At 39.6% G+C, this 22229-nt stretch overlaps 1 pseudogene; it reads left to right on the top strand.

Annotated features, from left to right (window-relative positions):
• The first annotated feature begins 983 nt into the window (after nt 1–983).
• On the top strand, nt 984–22147 carry LOC118241705 (scavenger receptor cysteine-rich type 1 protein M130-like; annotated as a pseudogene).
• The last annotated feature ends 82 nt before the right edge of the window (nt 22148–22229 follow it).

Below are 22229 nucleotides of genomic sequence, written 5' to 3'. Positions count from 1 at the left end.
TTCTCACCACACTCTCCTCAGTCAGACGCCTCTAAAGACGGGAGGTGGAGTTCTGTTCATCAGCGCTGACGTTCTTTTGATATATATGGAGAAATAAAAAAAATACCTTTTTGATTTGTCACTGAAGATGTTTGATGATTATACTTCTCTGTCTAATAAGGTAATAGTAAGTGTGATTGGTGGCTGTTAGAAACTTTCTCTCTCTCTCTCTCTCTCTCTCTCTCTCTCTCTCTCTCTCTCTCTCTCTCTTTGTCTAGGGGGCTAGTTTCTTCAGTCTCTCTGAGGTAGTGGAGTTAAAGATTGTCTTGCCTGCTGAGTTTATTGCCTGCTGAGTTTAACAAAGAATGTGTGCAGGGCAGAGGGAGATGGACAGCTATCGGACTTTAATTCTTCTGATGTCCACAGTCACACTCACTACTGCGGGTAAGTCCTCATGTCAAAAACACATTTGAGCAGATAGTCATATTATTATTATTATTATTATTATTATTATTATTATTATTATTATTAATAATGTGTTTGCTTGTATCTTAACACTATTGTAAGTTAGTTATTCCTTGACATTTTTACATCTGTAGCTAAACATAAAAGAAGGGACAGAATAGACAGGCAGGCATACATAGCCATACATAACTCATGTGCAGTTAATATGATCTTTTTATCTCTCTTTTCCTCTATCTCTGTCTCTCTGTCTCTCTCTTTCTATCTCCATCTGGTATCTTCTATTTGGTATGCAGACAGTGTGAGACTGGTGGATGGTGGTAGTCACTGTGCTGGGAGAGTGGAGATTTTTTATAGACAACAGTGGGGAACAGTGTGTGATGCTCACTGGGATATGAAATTTGCTGTAGTGGTGTGTAGAGAGCTGGGCTGTGGGGTGGCTGTAGATGTACTGGGTAATGCTCACTTTGGACCAGGATCAGGACCAATCTGGAAGAATCAAAGGATATGTACTGGATCGGAGCCTACATGGGAAACGTGGAATGCGTAAAATTTTGAGACAACTTGAATGTAATCATGATAGAGATGCTGGAATGATCTGCTCAGGTAAACTGTGCTAATTCTCATTCTCAAATGTAATTAATTTTTTCAGTGGTCCACTGTAAAACTTTGTTTACTTGTAACATACATTTCACATTTTAAACATTACACTTCCTAAAATCTTTTCGACAACTATCTTATTTATTTATTTATTTATTTATTAAAAAACAAATGCTAAAAGATGAAAAGTCCTTAGAAGAAACAATATTAGATGAAATGGAGATACAAAATTACTGAGACAAATGGAGTCATAATTTGTTTGAGAATTATATTAGAGCAGGGAAATATCTAATCTTGTCTTGTGTTAATCTCTTTCAAGGTTTACTATTATCTGATAGTGAACAATATCATTCAATTAAATACACAAGAATGTATCATACAACATTATATTTATATAATATGTATATTGGGTTATTGCTATAGTATTCTTTTTTGGTCACACGAGGGAACAACATAACTATTAAAAGACTATGTTGATGTTATAATATTTGCAATTTGATATATTTGTCCATTTCTGTAGTATTTATATAATACACTATATAGTAATTATGCTAGGTTAGAGTATATGAATTTAGAGTCTATTTAAAAAACACAAAGGTGTATAATTAATAATATAAGGTAGTTTATTATATGGGCAAAGTACATAACAGTCCACAATTTGGAATGACTTGAAGATTCGATATAACTGGTAAAGGGGTTTGTTTCCATATGTAGTGTTGTAGTATATGAAACCATAAATGAATTGTCTTGGTCTTAGGGTAGGAGGACTCAAATTTGTAAGCTTCACATTTTCACTCGACCATCAGCAAATATGACCATAGCAAGTAAATGATGTCTGTCACTGTCACTGTGGTATAGTATTTTGAAAGATGTAGCATTTTTACAGACACTAGCTTCCAAATTGACAGTTTTAACAGACTAAGACAATCTGCCTTCTCAAAGTATAACAGGCGGTTTCATTTCATGTAACTTAAGTGATAGTGTTCGCATTTGCTTGCTGGTTCATGGTTATGTGTCCTCAACAAACATAGATGGCAGCTTTATAAAATTATTATTATTATTATTATTATTATTATTATTATTAGTCGTAGTAGTAGTAGTAGTAGTAGTAGTAGTAGTAGTAGTAGTAGTAGTGGTGGTGTTGGTGGTGTTGGTAGTAGTAAGATAAGCTGCATAATTTTATTATGTATTTTATATATTTGTTGGGTTTATGTATTATCATTATTATTATATCTATGATGATATTGCTCAATCTTCCACTTTATCAAGACAAGTGGAATTTTATGTAACAGAAGGCATGTAATTGATCCTTTCCATAACAGCTTGTTTTTTTTCTGGGTTTTTTTTTTTGTTATGTTCATTCATTCATATTACTCCTGTTTTCGTTTTATTAATACAGATGAGTATATGAACCTCTTTGGTTTAAACTAAGCTGACCTAAATTGAGTAGACTTTAGGTTCTGACTTCTGAATAACTTTTCTAAAAGTACAGTACGTACAGAAATGTCTTAATTGTATCATTTGCCTCCATAAGTTTCAATACAGTTGGACTAAAAATATAATATTTGACTATCTTTGACTATTTATATATTATTTAATGTCAACACGTAACATACAATATATAATATATACAAATTTGATATTTAGTATATTTGAAGTATAACTAATGTAAATGGAACTACTTTTTAAAACTTTTAATTTTTCTATTATGCAAAAATATCAAACTGGATTTGTATGCCGTGGCGATTCTAGCGTCTATTGGGGTCCTAGGCAAAAATTCATAGAGGCCCCTCCAAGCAGTGTTCATCGCCATTATCTTATAAATAATCTAACACCAACAAGAAATTGGAAAATGTTAACTTTTTATTTCAAAAGTTAACAGTACTATTATTTTCAGAATCTAAATATAAATAACATTTTAATGAAAAGATATAATACTGTAGCTACTAGCGTCTACGTTCTGACAGCCTGACAGGCTAGCTACACTACTGAGTCAACTGCCTGTATACTGACTCTGACTCATGTCATGGAAAACTGAGCTGGACACACTAGGATGCTTTGCAAGCTAGGTTAACTAATATTAAATGTCAAGGTAAACAAATGAAATAATGTCATTCTAGTGGATGTTATTCAAGTGTGTCTCCCCCTCATTTAAGGCTAGACTTGCAGGAATTAGTTATTAATCATTATATTTAATTGGTATTATCTGCTCCACTCACTAGTAATGTTTTTTTCTCCTCATCCTCTTTTTTCTTCTTTCTTTTTTCACTGCCAGAAGGATAACTCCTCTTCATTTTTGTTGACTGACTTTTGTTGGTGACAACTTCTTGTCATTATTAAACAAATCTTGAACAATACTTGCAACAGGAGGGAGTGGAGTCAGACAGGGCACGCTTAGAGAACTTAGGTCACAAACTGTCATTGCAAACTTTGCACATTGCCATTGACGTAGTATAAAGTTTGTAAGTTTACAGCATTTAATGATTTTTGCTACAATTTCTCAGCTGTTTTAAGCTGTTACAATATTATGAGAGCAATATTATGAGAGCAAAGAAGCACCGAAAGATAAAAAGCTTATTTTTTGTTTTTCTTTTTGTGACCGTTTAGTTTTGTCAATAAATGCACAAATTCACTTTGCAACCTGTTACAATATTACAAATCACAAATGCACGGTTTTGTGTAATCTGTTTTAGCATTTCTTAGTCATTACATTAAGTTACATTTGTCTCTATTCCTTGTACTAATATTTTAGGAGTGAGGCTGGTCGATGGTCCTCGCTGCTCTGGGAGGGTAGAGGTGCTTCATGGGAAGACCTGGACCACAGTGTGTGATGCTGACTTTGACCAGCAGGATGCAGAGGTTGTGTGTAGAGACCTGGGCTGTGGGCCTCCTGAGGAGGTGCTGGGAGCAGCTGCTTTTGGCAGAGGGGAGGGCCAGGTGTGGACAGAAGAGCTTCAGTGCAGAGGCAACGGATCTGATATTTACTCTTGTCCGACATCTTCATACAAACACAGTTGCTCTCATGACAACGATGTGGGTCTGTTGTGTGCTGGTAAGAAATACATTTATTTTACGTAATGACATATTTCCACATCTCTATTTGCTTATGTCAAACACTTTCACATTTAGAACAGATTGTCTTCACTCTATTCATTCTGTCTCCCACAGACAATGTGAGACTGGTGGATGGTAGTAGTCACTGTTCTGGGAGAGTAGAGGTTCTTCATAGAGGACAGTGGGGAACAGTGTGCGATGATGACTGGGATATGAGAGATGCTGCAGTGGTGTGTAGAGAGCTGGGCTGTGGGGAGGCTGTAGATGTACTGGGTAATTCTCACTTTGGACCAGGATCAGGACCAATCTGGATGGATGATATAGACTGTAGTGGATCAGAGTCTACACTGAAGAACTGTAGATCCGCAGGTTGGGGTAAACATAACTGTAATCAAACTAAAAATGCTGGCGTTATCTGCTCAGGTAAACTACAATACATCTGCATATGATATCTGTACTGATTGTAATTCACAACCTAATATAGTATTAGTTACTATGGCTCTACTTTCAAATGTCTTTGGCAAATTTGGGTGTTTTTATAGGTATTACATTTCTTAAACTTTTCTGACTATTTGTGTTTGTCATGTCTTGTATGTTGGCAGTATTTTGTACATAAAGGTTTTTACTGATATTTTATGACATTAAAGAAAACCATATGAGCCATGCATTAATTAGAGCATTACCTTAATATTAAGCTATTTAAGCATCTTGGTCATCACAATAAGTTACATGTGTCTCTATTCCCCATACTAATATTTTAGGAGTGAGGCTGGTTGGTGCTCCTCGCTGCACTGGGAGAGTGGAGGTGCTTCATAGGAAGACCTGGGCCACTGTGTGTCATTCTGACTTTGACCAGAAGGATGCAGAGGTTGTGTGTAGAGAGCTGGGCTGTGGGCCTCCTATGGAGGTGCTGGGAACAGCTTCTTTTGGCAGAGGGGAGGGCCAGGTGTGGTCAGAGGAGCTTCAGTGTACAGGCAACGAATCTCAGATTCAACTCTGTCCCTCATCATCTACACTTAAACACAACAGCTTTCATGAGCATGGCGTGGCACTAGTGTGTGGGGGTAAGATTTGGGGTAATTCATATGTAAACATGTACTTCTCAAACTGTAATTATAAGTTATGTAAGATTTTAACATTTTTTTTTATCGCTTGCACAACTGTCTCTTTTTCTGATTTGTTTCCATACCCATCTCCGTCTTTCTTTCTTCCTAATTTTCATTTTGCACAGACAGTGTAAGGCTGATGGACGGTGGTGGTCGCTGTTCTGGGAGAGTGGAGGTTCTTCATAGAGGACAGTGGGGAACAGTGTGTGATGATGACTGGGATATGAGAGATGCTGCAGTGGTGTGTAGAGAGCTGGGTTGTGGGGAGGCTGTAGATGTACTGGGTAATTCTCACTTTGGACCAGGATCAGGACCAATCTGGATGGATGATGTGGACTGTACTGGATCAGAGTCTACACTGAAGAACTGTACATCAGCAGGTTGGGGTAAACATGACTGTAATCAAACCAAAAATGCTGGAGTCATCTGCTCAGGTAAGATGCTCTAAATCTCAATATAAAACTCAAATAATACAGTTTACTACTGAACATTTATTAATTTCCTTGCCTTTGTCATTTATGAATCTAAAAATATAATGCATATTATTGTATTCTTCCCACCTCCAACTCAAAATTTTCCATGACTTTTAAGGGTTGAGAGTTTAATGGCCCAACAAATACATTCATATTTCAACATGTGAATAATAATCATTAGGAAGCACTGAATTTTCTTTGTTCTTTTATGCTAATACTTTAGGGGTCAGATTGGTTGGTGGTCCTCGCTGCTCTGGGAGAGTAGAGGTGCTTCATGGGAAGCTCTGGGCCACAGTGTGTATTGAAGACTTTGACCAGCAGGATGCAGAGGTTGTGTGTAGAGACCTGGGCTGTGGGCTTCCTGTGGAGGTGCTGGGAGCAGCTGCTTTTGGCAGAGGGGAGGGCCAGGTGTGGACAGAGGAGCTTCAGTGTACAGGCAACGAATCCCAGATTCATCTCTGTCCAAAATCATCTACTCTCAAACATGACTGCTCGCATGACAATAATGTGGGATTGGTGTGTGCTGGTAAGAAATGCATGCATTCAGAGTTAATCTTGTATTTTTCTGACACTAATCATTTATGTTATTTACAATTTAAACCCATTGTTTTATGTATATTTTTTTCTATATATGAATTATATATCATTTTAGCATTTTCTCTTTGTAATGGTGATGCTGAAGCTGGGGAAGTGTTTTGATTAATTTGCAGATTTTTTTGCTGCGGAAATAGTTAAAGAACACAGAGCAACAATAAGTGGAGTCTTAACAAGTATAGAGGCAGAAAACCAGGGAATTATTCTATATCAGGGAGCAATGCCAAAACACAAATGGCTAAGATCACAAACCATTAAAAAAGGAGGGTCAGAAACAAAAAGAGCCAAATGCATCAGATAAACAGTTCAGGAATGCAGACAGAGAAAAGTGGCAAAACCTCACAATAAAACAAGCGAGTTTAAATAATACATTTAAAGAGTTCCAAACTGTTCTTAGTGTGCAGAGTTACAAACCATGGAAACCAGTCAGTATTCTGGAGCAGATGAGCTCTGGTGGTGGATGTGGGAAGTGTCTGAGGCCTCCATCTGGTGGCCTGTGTGTAACAACAGTGACAATCATGACAGATACGTGTATGTTGTCCCCACCCAATTTAATCACTCTCTCGTTGTCTCTCTCTCTCTCTCCCTCTCTCTCTCTCTCTCTCTCTCTCTCTCTCTCTCTCTCTCTCTCTCTTCGACATACAGACATGGTGAGGCTGGTGAATGGCAGCAGGCCTTGTACTGGGAGAGTGGAGGTTCTTCATAGAGGACAGTGGGGAACAGTGTGTGATGATGACTGGGATATGAGAGATGCTGCAGTGGTGTGTAGAGAGCTGGGGTGTGGGGAGGCTGTAGATGTACTGGGTAAAGCTCACTTTGGACCAGGATCAGGACCAATCTGGATGAATGAAGTGGCCTGTAGTGGATCAGAGTCTACGCTGAAGAACTGTGGCTCAAGTGGAAGGGTTAGTGACTGTCATCATGCAGGAGTTATCTGCTCAGGTAAATTATACTAATCTTTAGAATGGATATATTTACCTCGACTGGCATTTCTGCATATTTCCTAGCTTTCAGACTTTGTTATACCAGTTATGACATTAGACATTTTGTGCATTTCAGTTGTATATTTGTTTAATAAAAGGAAAACATGGCATCATTCTCATTAGAAGCTTCTATGGACATGATCCTATGAATGTGACATGCTATGATAGATCAGTTGTTAACAATTCTTGTGGAGTTCCTTTTTCAGATAAAACAGCTGTGCTTTCTTTCTTCAGCATTTGTAAAGGAAATTTAATTATTCTTTGTCACTTATTAGACCACCCACAAAACCTATTTTCTAATAATATATTTATTATTTGCTGCCATTAATGAAGAACCATGCATTAACTAGATAGATAGATAGATAGATAGATAGATAGATAGATAGATAGATAGATAGATAGATAGATAGATAGATAGATAGATAGATAGATAGATAGATAGATAGATAGATAGATCACTTTATTTATTAATCCCAGGGGGAAATTGACATAGGCAAAGTGACAGTGCAATACAAACATTCACTGAGGTGTGTATATATGATTGTGCAGTGAATGCAGAAGAGAATGACAACAGAGTGGATATTAATAATAAGCATGATTATCTATTGCTCAATACCACTCAGTAGTGTCCCGACACAAAGAAGGATTGTACAGTGTGATCGCAGTTGGAACGAATGATCTCCTGTACCTCTACTTACTACAGCAGAGCAGAATGAGTCTGTGACTAAAAGATAATAAGCTAGCACTCATGACAACAGACTGGTAGAACATTGTCAGCATCTTGATGGACACATTAAAGGAACTGAGCTTCCTCAAAAAGTAAAATCTACTCATCACCTTCCTGTACACAGCTTCTGAGTTGCCCTTCCAGTCCAGTTTATTGTCAAGGATGACACCAAGGTATTTGTACGTTACCACCTGCTCAACATCCTGATCCTTGATGGTAATAGGACTGGTTGTTGTCCTCCTCCTCTTGAAATCTGCCACCATTTCCTTGGTCTTGTCCACATTGAGGAGCAGATGGTTCCTCTCACACCACTCTACAAAACTGTTAACCACATTTCTGTATTCTCCCTCCTTGATACATCCAACCATCGCAGAATCATCAGAAAACTTCTGGAGATGGCATAGGTCAGACCGGTACTGGAAGTCAGTAGTGTACACGGTGAATAGGAAAGGTGAGAGTACAGTTCCCTGTGCTGCTCCAATGTAACTGACCAAGACTTCAGATCGGCTTGCTCCCAGCTGCACGTACTGAGGTCTGTCAGACAGGTAGTCCTTGACCCAGGTGATCATGGACATGTCCACCTGCATTCTTTCCATCTTCTCCCCCAATCTGAGAGGTTGGATGGTGTTGAATGCGGTTGAGAAATCAAAAAAAGGTGATTCTTAACATGGTATTGTTCTGATCCAGATGTGCATGTGCCTTCTGCAGTAGGTAGATAACAGCATCATCCACACCTACCTGCTGCTGGTAAGCAAACTGCAGAGGGTCCAGGAAAGGGCTGACTATAGGTCTAAGATATGACAGCACTAGTCTTTCTAGGACCTTCATGATGTGAGATGTGAGCACCACCAGTCTGTAGTCATTCAAGGAAGAGGTAGTGGACTTCGTTGAAACAGGAACTAGGTAGGAGGTTTTCCACCACATTGGTGGTCCCCTGTTTAAGGCTCAGGTTATAGAGCTGCTGAAGGATCCCACACAACTGGGTTACACAAACTTTCAGTACCCTTGGGTTGATTCCATCCAGCCCTGCAGCTTTGTGGACTCTAAGATTTTCCAGCTGTCTTTTCACCTGGCTGGTTGTTACTTCTGGGTGGGGGAGTTGTGAAAGTTGTGACTCAACAGATAATGACTGTAGGGTGAGAGGGGGTGGGTGCTGATATTTAAGAGGTGTTGATGTTGAGGAAGTGGGGGAGATGCGTCTGCAGGTGTGGGCGTAGGGTGTTGTGCTCAACCGGTTAAAAAACACATTCAACTCATTGGCCTTGTCTTAACTGCCCCCAACAGTCTGTTGCCTTATTTTGAAGCCAGTGATCTGATTCATGCCTGTCCACACCTCCTTTGCATTCTGCTGAAGCTTCATCTCCAGCTTCCTTCTATAGCCTTCCTTGTTCTCCCGGAGTCTCACCTTAAGCTCTTTCTGCACCCCCTTCAATAGTTCCTTGTCCTTAAGTCTGAAAGGCTGTTTTTTCCTATTAAGAAGTTCCTTCAGGTTTTTGGTGACCCATGGCTTGTTGTTAGGAAAACAACGTACCCACCTGACAGGAACAATGAAGTCAGTGCAAAAGTTGATATAGTCGCTGATGCAGTCTGTGATACTGTGATAATGTCCTTGCCAGTTTGTAGTCTCAAAGCAAACCTGCAGAGCCTCCTCTGCCTCTGGTGACCATCTCTTTATTGACTTCTTTGCCACAGGTTGTCTTAAGACAACAGGCCAGTATGTGGGTGACAACAGAACCAGGTTATGGTCTAATATAGTCTAGTGAAATATTATAAAAAAATCAATAATGTAAGTAGTTTCTCTGTCACTAGAATGTGTTCCATGGTCTCTATTCCCCATACTAATATTTTAGGAGTGAGGCTGGTTGGTGGTCCTCACTGCTCTGGGAGAGTGGAGGTACTTCATGGGAAGGCCTGGACAACAGTGTGTGATGCTGACTTTGACCAGAAGGATGCAGAGGTTGTGTGTAGAGAGCTGGGCTGTGGGCCTCCTGTGGAGGTGCTAGGAGCAGCTGCTTTTGGCAGAGGGGAGGGCCAGGTGTGGACAGAGGAGCTTCAGTGTCGAGGCAATGAATCGGATATTTTCTCCTGTCCAACAATATCTGCAGTCAAACATGACTGCTCTCATGACAGTGATGTGGGATTGGTGTGTGCTGGTAAGAATTGTGTTTTTTAAACTGATTTCACATTTTACATAAAAAACATTTTCTGTGTTAAAAACCCAATGTACATGATCTGTCTATCTCTCTTTGTTACTCTATCATGTTCTTGTTCTTGGCCATACAGGCAGTGTGAGGCTGGTGGATGGTGGAAGTCGATGTGCTGGGAGAGTGGAGGTTCTTCATAGAGGACAATGGGGAGCAGTGTGTGTTTTTGGTATAAGTACAATAGCTGCAGTAGTGGTGTGTAGAGAGCTGGGCTGTGGAGAGTTTCTGAGTATTAACGCAGGTTACATACCAGGGTCAGGACCAATTTGGATGAGTCATGTGGACTGCAGTGGAACTGAGTCTACAGTGAAACACTGTGGATCATTGGGCTGGGGTGAACATAGCTGTCTTCATTATTATGATGCTGAATTAATCTGCTCAGGTATGTTGAAATCAGTGTGTATATTCAATCAGTCTGTTTTCTATTAATCTCTTTTAGAATGATTTGTATAAACATCTGATAAATATCATATTTGTGATTAATTCTGGACCCATCATCCACAGAACATAGATGAGATCATTCTGACTTTAAATATCGTAGTATGTTTTAATTAACTGAATGATTATAGACCATTCATTCTTATATGTGTTGTCCATGGTATTAACAATGTTACTTTACACACAGGTCACAAAATGCCCAGACTTACACATGGTCCTCACCTGTGTTCTGGGAGAGTAGAGGTGCTTCATGGGAATACCTTGGCCACAGTGTGTGATGCTGACTTTGACCAACAGGATGCAGAGGTTGTTTGTAGAGAGCTGGGATGTGGGCATCCTATGAAGGTGCTGGGAGCAGCTGCTTTTGGCAGAGGGGAGGGTCAGGTGTGGACAGAGGAACTTCAGTGTAGAGGCAACGAATCTGAGATTTCTCTCTGTCCAACATCTTCAGTCAAACAGAACTGCTCCCATTACAATGATGTGGGACTAATATGTTCAGGTTAAGTGTTTGTCATTTTTCTGCCAGAAATATATCGTAACTATGAGATACTAAGATAAGCTTTGTTCTTGTCATTTTAGAGATCTGTAATCAGTTCTGTGTTTTACAGGTCACACAGCAGTGCGTCTGTTGAATGGCTGGGACTACTGTTCTGGTCGAGTGGAGCTCCTGTACCTCAGTGACTGGGGCTCAGTTTGTGGGGCTAGCTGGGATATGAAAGCTGCCAGTGTCCTCTGTGGACAGCTGAAGTGTGGGAGTGCTGTGGCTTTGTTGGCAGCGGACTGGTTTGGGGAGGGGAGTGGCCACATCTGGGCTGATGTTTTTGATTGTCATGGGAATGAGACACACCTGTCAGAATGTTCCATCTCATCATGGAATCGAGCAGCATGCTCTCATAAACAGGCTGCTGGAGTCATCTGCAATGGTGAGCTCTTCCATTCATGTTCACCACATTAGTGAAATTAGTGATGTTTTGCATGCTAAAATAAGCTTATTAATTTACATGTTTAATTATATTCCCATTCAGGTTCCTCTCAGGCCTTTCATGAGGGGCAAGTGCGGTTGTCTGGAGGGAGGGAGTGTCAGGGGCAGGTTGAGGTTTACTTCAGCCAGGACTGGAGGAGAGTTCTCCTGGACGCCTGGAGTGTGCCTGAGGCCTCAGTGGTCTGCAGACAGCTGGGCTGTGGCTCTGTGCTGAACTTCTCCAGCTCCTCTCCATCCAGTCCTGATCAACACAGCCACATCTGTGTGACGGGTTTCAATTGTTCTGGGATTGAAGCTCATCTGGGGAACTGCAGCAGTGCAAACCTCCTCAACCTCTCCTGCAGCTCCATGGAACAGCTGTCAATCACCTGCTCTGGTATGTGTTACATTAACCTAAAAACTGGTAATTCTTAACAAAATTAATGACATGCTTGCCTAATCTACTCTAAAATTGTACACCAGTTGTGTGAGGATTAATGACTTTTATTTCACATTAACAAAAATAATAACCTGGTGTTCTTGTTTTGGTGGAACAATTCTATGTAAATCAAAACCAGAGTTTCAACTGTCTGAACTGTTCTGGACAATTAAGGTGTGACTGTGTGTGTATACACTTAGTGTGTGTGTGTTTCAGCCCACTCCTCCATCAGGCTGGTTGGATCTGGGGGAGACTGTGCAGGAAGGCTGGAGGTTTTCCTCAGTGGATCGTGGGGGACAGTGTGTGATGACTCATGGGATATTGAGGATGCCCAGGTGGTGTGCAGGCAGCTGCAGTGTGGAGTGGCCCTCAGTGCCTACGTACCAGCCTGGTTTGGTCCAGGAACCGGGCCCATATGGCTGAATGAGGTGCAGTGTGAGGGAAACGAGACGTCCCTGTGGAACTGCAGGTATCAATCTGGGGGAAAGCATGACTGCAGACACAAGGAGGATATAGGGGTCGTGTGCTCAGGTGAAGTATGCTGACTGCAGCTGTTCTTGAATTTGATTTACTTGTATTTTGTTGTTTAAAGTGTATAGTGATAACATAAAATGTAACACATTTGCACAGTTCAAAGGCAAGTGTCAAATGTAAAACTCTATGACATTGAGCATACAATAATTATATCTAATAATTCTGATAGAAGAGAATCCCAAACTGCACCAAAGCAGTATCATATTTAATAATGCTCATTGTAATTTGCTTTTAGCTATTTAAGTTTTGTTTTGTTAAGAAAGCTAAGTTTCATATGGGTTTAAAGAAACATAAATAACGGTAATTAACAGACACTGATGGCAACTGTGCATTTATACTGTGGGTAGAGTGAGCTCTCATGTAGAAACATTTAAGAATCATAGAAAGATTGACAAAATAGTTGCCTGCATATTTTCTCTCACCAGAGTTTAAAGAGATCAGACTCACTGAGGGGTGTAAAGGGAATCTGGAAGTGTTCTACAATGGGACCTGGGGGAATGTGTGTGTGAATGAGATGAATGAAGAAACAGCAAGTTTGATCTGTCAAGAGCTGAACTGTGGGAAAACAGGCAGGGAGTCTGGGGCCAGAGCAAGAGTGGAATCATCTCCTAACTGGCTGGATCAGGTGAAATGTAGGAAACATGACTCCACTCTATGGCACTGCCCATCTGACCCCTGGGGGCACAATAAGTGTGATAATGACAAGGAGGTGGCTCACATTACCTGTTCAGGTAGGCAGATTCTCCCTGCATGTAAATATTCTTGCAGATATCAAGTAGCTGAGAAGTTAAGAATGAAATGCTCATGAATGTTAAATCTGCAATCATAATTTATATTACCATACTCACAGGAGTGCAGATACAATTACAAAAACATGTGAAATGCTCTTCATTTCCCCATCAAAGACAGTGCTCAGGTAAGGATGCATTAATTAATGAGAGCATGAATCAAAATTCTTCCAATATCTTACTCTAGTCATTATAAATTTTAATGGATTACTCAACATCAATACTTCACACAATCAAAGCTGACAAGAAATGTGTTATCTGCTGAACCCAGACAGTTATGTTACTGCCCTAACTGTCCTGTGCAGTATTTTCTCCTCATGTCATATGTCTGTGGTATAGTTCCGCTGCCTCTCAGGCTGAGTGGACCAGAGGGAAGCTGCTCTGGGAGGCTGGAGGTTTACCATAACGCTGCGTGGGGCTCCATCTGTGATGATCAGTGGGACATCAGGGATGCTGAGGTGGTCTGCAGGCAGCTGGGCTGTGGGAAGGCACTGAGTGCTAATGGGAGTGCTGCCTTTGGTGCTGGTGAAGGGGTGATCTGGTTGAACAGAGTGGAGTGTAGAGGGGATGAGATTCACCTGTGGGACTGCAGTTATTCACTGAAGAACCACACTGATTGCTCCCACAAAGAGGATGCTGGCGTCACTTGTGCAGGTCAGAGGAGACCTCAGACAGGGTTTTGGATTCAATAAATAACTCCTTTGACAAATTCAGTAGCTGAAAAATAGAAATTGTGCTTGCAATGTTTTGATGTTTTTTTAGTTTGTAGTCTAATTACACCTTGTTATGCATCTCTGGGTGTTGAACCTGGTGATGAGGGATAAACCTGTGCAGCACATCATCAGTTAGTCATGTTGCTTTAAACTTGTGCTTCAGTAAGCAAGGACTCTGGTTGGAAGTTTTGTCACTGAGCCCTCTGTCCTCACATCTTATCCTTGCATCATTTTGTCATGTCCCCAGAGGGAGGAGCTAAGTCATGAGGAAGAGGTGAAAAGAAGTGAGATAACAGTTAAAGAAATGAGAAGAAACTAGTAATGAAGTTCTTCCCTCCTAACAAATGTATAGCCCTGAAAATACACATCCTTATACACTGAGGTAGCATTAGTATACAGTCAAATCTGATCAAAAAATTAACAAATATAAATGTCATCCGCAGCTTCATTATTCATGAATTGCTTTTTGGCTTACCAGAACTGGCAACCTCAAAATTAAATATTGACATTCATGTACATCAGTGACAATGATAAATTTTTTTAATAACCTGAGAAATGCTGGATTTTTCAGGTAAATCGTTATCATCATTATGAGTGTCAACATCAATAACAACAACAATAATAATAATATCAAAAATTTCTAGAAAGAAATGTAAATTAAATGATATAACAGACATATACTTGCTAGGGTCAGTTAGAGAATAAAGCTAATTATGGCTTTGATTTTGTATGTTTGTGTGAGTTCTGTGTCCACCTAACTGATTTGGTTCTCTATTTCTAGACATCTCCCTGACCCCTGTGATTACAAGTAAAGTAACCACCAACTCCATCTCAGGTCCTCTTTTCATTCCTCTGCCTCATTTTTTTTTAAATGTTCAAATAAAAAATACTGTTTATACTATTTTGCAATTTCCTTTCCAGTTGGTAAATCTGAGATGATAACAACCAGTCGACCTCTACCTCAACCAGTTACCTCTTCAGTGGTCCTGCTGGTACTGTGAGTGCTGCTTTTCCTGGCCTTAGTGCTTCTCTCTGGGCTGGTTTACCAGAACAGAGTGCTCAGGAAAAGTGGGGCACATTCACATATAATCTACAGTTTTACACATCTTATATCATAGACATCTTATAATCCTTCAGTCTGTCATTAATTTGCTGAAGCCATGTTTGCACCTGTCTTCACACCCAGTGCTCTCTAAGAGGAGGTGTAAGACTTTGCCTGAAGTAATCTATGAGGAGATTGACCACAGAATCACCAATGAAAGAACTCCCATCTCAGCTCAAAAGGGTGAGTAATATGGAAGGGTAATATTGCAGGCAGTCCTAGTGTGTATGACACAAAGATTTAAAAAAAATAACCATTACAAAGTGAGAGAAAAATGAGAGAGCTTGTGTGTTATATTTGTTATTTTGAAGCTGTGTGACTGTATCGCACTCTTTTCATACCTTATGACATTTCACATCTTGCTGCTCACTACATTAAGAGATCTGAACAGTATCATGATAAATGTCTGCCGTATCACTATAAGGCAAGGCAAGTTTTAATATGTAGTACCTTTCATGCACAATAGGAATTCAAAGTACTTTGCTCAAATTTATAGAAACATTGAGTGGGAAAAAAAGTTTTAAATAATAAAGACTGAGATCTGTCACCTCAGAAAGGGCTTTTCAAAAAAATAGAAGTAGAGTTAAAGTAAAGTCAAATTAGAAGATAAAAGATAAAGGCACAAGAAAACAAGAACATTGTCAATTTAAACTTAAAAACAATGACATTTGGGGTATATCTAACATTAAGAAGGTTGTGATTGCTTTTAGCATCATACTGTCTAAAAGTTGCCTCACCATATTTGGTTCTGATTCTAGGCAGCATTAGCTGACTAGCCTGACTGGTCTATTGGGTTTGTACTCTTCCAGTAGAACAGAGATGTATTTTGGTTCTAGACCATTCAGTGATTTATATACAATTGTTTGTATATAACTATATATAGAAGTACCAAAAATGAAGAACTTTGAAATGAATTGGTAGTGGAAATAATGTGAAAACTGGAATCAATGTGCTCAACTCTATTTGTTTTGGTAAGATTTCTGGCAGCTGCCTTTTGAATAATCTGTAATGGTTTCATTATAAACTTGGCTCGTATTAAGACTAGTGCAGTAATCTTGTCTGTAGGACAAGACATACTTCATTGGTATGTTAGACTCTATCCTACTGTACTGTACTAGGATATTCTATGACAAAGCACTTTTGTAAGTCGCTCTGGATAAGAGCGTCTGCTAAATGCCATAAATGTAAATGCATGAGAAAAAGGCATGTATTAGTTTCTCTATGCCCTGCTTAGACATGAAATCTTTACCCTTTGATATATTCTTTAGATAGTTAACAGTTGTTCTTTGTTAATGATTTGATGTAACTGCTGAAGTTCTGATCAGAATCAACATTCTGATTTCTGACTTTGTCTTTAGTCTTCAAGGCTCTGGTGTAAAGATGAGAACTGACCTCAAGTCAGTCATTGCTGTTAATGGGCAAATGTAATCCCCTCTGTCTTTTCTTTGTTTACTTGGGTGCCTTTCTAGTTGTTTATCTCTAGGCCCTTTTTTTTTTACATCCTGAATATGTAAATGTGATGTAAAGTAATATATTTAAAGAATTATATAGTTGAGAGGGCAAGTGGTAATTGTGGGAATACTGCTGAGAAGTATCTGGTTAGGCAAAGTTAGAGTGTGTAATTCTTTTAAGTTTTGGAGAAATGTATGCTTACACCTTTTGCTTTTTGTCTCAAGTGTATGCTTGAGTGTGTTACTATGTGTGAGGGAGAGAGACAGAGAGTGAAATAAATAACAAGAAGAGGAAAGACAGATAAGGTGAGTGTGTGCATGATTGTTTGAGTTGGCTTGAGTGTGTGAGAGAAGCAGAGATACATAGAAAGAGCAATAGGAAGAGGTAAGGGGTTAAATCTTTGTATGACTCTGTGTAGCTCCGACAGACAGAAAGACTAAGAGGATAAAGGTTACACAGAGTGTGTGCACATGTTTGTGTGTTTTTATTTGCATGTGTGGTGCAGGGGTATTTCAAGACTCTTGTCTAAACTGAGACACACACAGAATGAAGGAGGGTATAGCTCAGCCCCTTTGTTTGGCAGTCAGGAGGGGCAGGACTGTGCATATGCTTTTCTGTTGCTCCTTTCCCTGCTCTGTTTTACTCTCTCTCTTACTACTTGTACCTGTTCTGCATCTGCTTTCATGCTTTCTCTCTCTTCTTCTTCTATTCTCACTCTTGTTCCCTGCTCTCTCACTTCTGTGATGTGAAAAAGTAATTTACATTTACTACATGTTATATTTAAGAACTTACATTTCATGTTAATACTATTTTCACATGTTCTCAGCAGTTAATCTTATGAAATGTTTCCTTTGAGAGATAAAACTACATGTGAATTGTGATTTTGTTTTTGCATCACCAATTCATGCTAACTAAATAGCACAAATGTGCAAAATGAATAGTTTACTGGTTATATTTCTCATTTTATAAGTTTGTGTTATCTAGTTAGCAGTGCCCCCTTGTTAACTTAACCAGTGCCTTCATTTTAATGGTTCAATATGTGTTTTTTGGTAAGTGAAATGGTTATATGTGAGTAGATTTTAAATGATCATTACCTTGTCTTCTGGTCTTGCATCACTATTATTATTAGCTGCTCAAGCGTTTGGAAAGATACTGGGTCATTATGGGACATGTAGTCCCTGTAGTGAATTTATATGGTATAGTTCTACTCAACAAGGTTAAAATGTAAAGCATTATGAATTTTGTACTGACTTTTAGCTCAGTGGCTTTTACCAGTGATTATAGTGGGGCATGGAAACATTTCAGTGGGGCACATGCTCCATTAATTTTGGTCTAATGACACCCCTGGATTATTGTATTTGTATTGTATGGAAGCATGGCAGTCAACTGGACAAATATTCTGTTTTTCTCACAGCTCATTATTATCCCTGAAGGAAGATACTCATAAGTTCCTGTTTCAAGCATGTTTCATGATTGCTCTGTTCTCTTCTGACAGAATATATCAACTCAGAAGCTCAGCATTCTGGTTATGAAGATGTTGGTAAAGAGCTTCTCTCAGGTAAGGGTGGGATTACATCTCACAGAGAAATATTAGAAATGAAAGAAATCATAGTGTTCTTTAATAATCTTATACTTCCAATCAATGCTGTTTTGTCGTAAACATACAACTTTTTAAAAACTCCTTAGTTAGTGTGCTGTGGGTGCCAGATGTGGTACCTTGTGGATGTGTTACCTTGTAGAGTTTTGGTGATTGTTCTCATAGACAATTCTCTTTGGATGCAACATATATCTTAATATACTTTACAACAAATTCACTTTTCTTTCGGTTACAGCAAAATATGTCAATGAAGAAAAGACTGAGTATTATGATGATGCTGTTACCAGTAGTGGTCTGACAAGTAAGTTGGTTTAATCATTCATCTTTTCACTAAAATTATAGAGATGATGACTGAAATTACAATCTCAGCTCATTTTATTTGATTTAGGTGACACAGAGACAAAAAAGACACGGGAGAATTATGATGACGTCAGACCTGCGCAGACTCCTGATAGTGCAGCAAGTATGTTTGAATATAACCACCTCTCTTCTGGAAAATATAGCTCTGCTCATAACTTCAGTGACACTCCTGTCCAAATAGGTAACTGCAATATGCAGTCAACTTTTGTTTGACTTCACCTATGACCCTGTGAGAATTTTGCATCAACTATTTTTGTTAAACTTTACTTGATTTTAATATTATTTTGCACTCAGTTTTAAACACATTAATGACACTCAATGTCACTGATGTGTGATGGCATTTATTGCTACATTTTGATAGAGGGTATGGTAGAGATTTATGATGATGCTCTAAGTCTTCAACCAAACTCTCATGTTACAACAGGTTGGTTTCTCTTAAAGTGATAAAGACATTCTCAGAATCAACACATGAATAATGTCAGACTTGTTGCTCTTTAGCATTAAAAGTTGTTTACATGTGCTGATGTAGCTCTTATTCCAGAGGACTATGATGATGTCATCTCCCCTGGACAGGACTCAGGAGGTGGTACAGGTGAGAATACATTGGCAGTTTAGGTAGAGCCCATTATAACAGGTTTATATTTTCTCTTTACTTGCACATTCCAGCTGCACTGCTTATTATTAATTATCTATTGTAGTGTAATGATAATGTTGATGTAAATGAATACCAAACATTCATTGCGAAGCACTAAACTCCAATGTCTGTGGAGATTAAATAGGAAGAGGAATAAGCAAGGAATAGGTACAGGATGTGATATAATATACAGGTGATTGAGAGTAGGGGTTGAAGTCGAGTGTGATTGACATTTGAGTGATCAGTGCTATGTGATTGGTGGCTGGATATTGGCCAGGGCATGACAGTACCGCCCAACCCCTGAAGGGCCCATCGAAACCCAGGTGCAGGCACAGCAAGGGCAACAAGTGGGATGTGCATGATGGAAAACATTGACTAGTACGGTGTCGAAAATCTAGCTAGTATCCAACTGCTTTCTTTAGGCACATGCCCTACCAGTCCACCATGTACTGAATCTGTCTGCAGTGACATTGTCGCTGATCAGCATTTCTCTTGAATGCCACTATGATGAAGGCAGTAATATGTCTCCTCCCTTACCCTCTGGCTCTCCTGTAGCCTGTGCAGCACTACCGAAAACTGTAATGTCAACAAGTTCCAGGGGTACAGAAGTGGCTGAAACCCCAGGATGCACTCAAATGGAGTGAGCCCTGTGGAGTAGTGATGTATCGATTTCTGGGAATGTTCAGCCTAGGGCAGGAAAGCACTCCATGTCTCAGGATGTTCTTGGTAGTATAGTCACAAGAACTTCCCTAAATCCTGGTTTAACTGCCCCACCAGTAGCCTGCAGGTGGTATTCAGAGGTCAGTCTCACTGTGACACTGAGTTTGTCCAAAAGCTCCTGCCAGACTCGCAATATAAATTGTACCCCTCAGTCTGACACTATGTCCTCCTGCAGTCTGAACTGATGGAAGACATGTTGGAAGAGGAGGTTGGCCATCTGTAGAGCTGTATAGAGAACTGGAAGAGGGATGAAATGGACCATTTTAGAAAAGAGATTGGCACTGGAAATAATGGTGGTGTTACCATCTGAAACTTAGAGATTGGTGACAAAGTCAAATAATATGTAAGACCATGGCCTATCAGGTACAGGCAGAGGCAGCAGCTTGCTTGCAGGGGGTGTGCAAGGGGTCTTGCTTCTAGCACCAATTGTACAGGAGGCTGCATGGTTGATGATATCTTGCTGCATTGAAAGCCATGATTATCTGGCGGCAAGCAACTTTTCTGTTCGTGTTGAGCCTGGATGGCCCGTTCCTAGTGAGTTAAGGGCCCATATGATGAGAATATAGTGGCACTTATGTGGTACATACAACTGGTGATCCGGACAGCTTGGTGAGGGTTTGCCAGCAGAATAACTCTGTCCAGGTCCCATCTGATGCCCCCCCCCCAGGAAACAGGAAGGAAATAGGATGTGTTTCTGGCTAGTGGGTGTGGCTGCCTTGACAAGGCATCTGCTTTGGTATCCTTCAATGCAGCTTGATAAGTGATGGTAATATTGAACCTGAAGGAAAAACAGACCACCTGGCTTGGTTGGAGTTAAGTTGTCTGGCTGTTTGAAGGTATTGGAGGTTTTTGTGGTCAGTTATTACCACAAAGGGATGCTGAGCACCCTCCAACTAATGCCTCCACTCCAACTTTTACTGGAAAAAGCTCTCGATCTTTTTTAGAAAAGAATGCTACTACTTTAAGTTTGGGGCTTCCACATTGGAAGCATTCACTTCCATGACAAATGGCCTTGAGGGATCTGGATGTTGTAGGACTAGGGCTGTGGTGAATGCCTTTTTTAGAGCTGCAAAAGTCTGCTGTACCACAGAGCACCACTCTAAATTGGTATTTCCCCCACAAAGTTGGTGAGCAGATAGGGCTTAGCCCTAAACCCCCTAATAAAATGTGATAGAAATTGGCAAAACACACAAAGGGCTTTAAATCATGGTGCATCTGGGGACAAGGCCAGTTGGTTACTGCCTTCACCTTGGTCACCTGAATACATACACCAGTTGCATTTATGAGCCTAGGTAGCTGACCTCACACAGGTGAAACTCCACACATCTCCAATTTGCAGTACAGGTGGTTCAGCAGGAGAGTACAGAGTACTTGGGTTATGTCGCAAATGTGTTGGGGCAGTGAAGGGGAATAGATCAGGATGTCATCAAGATAAACATTCTGTCTTACACATTACTTTGTATAGGCCTCCAACAAAATCACTAGTGTTAAACGTTTGACTCACTACTGAATCCTATAAGTGTGAGCAATAGATGCCTTGACTTGCATTGTTGACAGCTTTGTGAGTAAAAACTTTGGAATTAATAAAGGGTTATTAGTTGAATGTGTTTCATTTCTGTGCATTTTGTCCTGTGCTCATAAAGAACTCACATACTGTACAATATAAAAGTAGAATGTTTATGATTAAAACAACTAATGTTTCATTTAATGTCTGTTTTATTACTGGCCTCCCCATAAAGACAGCCAACTAATGACTGTTTCACATCCTTAAACTAGATGTCACTTTGTAACAGAATTATTAATTAATAATGTTGTACTTTCACAGTCAATGCTGTATTGTTGTAAACATATAACTTTTAAAATTATTTTTCAGCAAAATATGTCAATGAAGAAAAGACTGAGTATTATGATGATGCTGTTACCAGCAGTGGCCTGACAAGTAAGTTTGTTTAATTTGTCACTTCATTAAAATTAAAGAGATGATTACAGAAATTACTGTGTCAGATCATTGTATTTGATTTACGTGGCCTAGGGACAGAAAAAACATCAGATGATTATGATATCACACCTTCACAGGCTCCTGATGGTGTAGAAAGTATGTTTGAATATCCCGAATTTGCTTCTGGAGAATACAGTACTGCTAATAACTTCATTTATCCACACTACTGCCAACTTCTATCTGTAGCCAACTTTTGTATGATTTTAACTTTGTGCAGCTTTGTCCTGACAGTGTAGCATATGCAAAGCTGATCCTGTCAGAATCTTGCATCAACAATTTTTGTTAAACTGTTCTTTCTTTTGATTTTAAC

This window comes from Electrophorus electricus, chromosome 11, assembly GCF_041902795.1.
Source record: "Electrophorus electricus isolate QZ-2024a chromosome 11, ASM4190279v1, whole genome shotgun sequence".
Classification (NCBI taxonomy): Eukaryota; Metazoa; Chordata; class Actinopteri; order Gymnotiformes; family Gymnotidae; genus Electrophorus; species Electrophorus electricus.
This window is presented reverse-complemented; position numbering and strand designations above follow the sequence as displayed.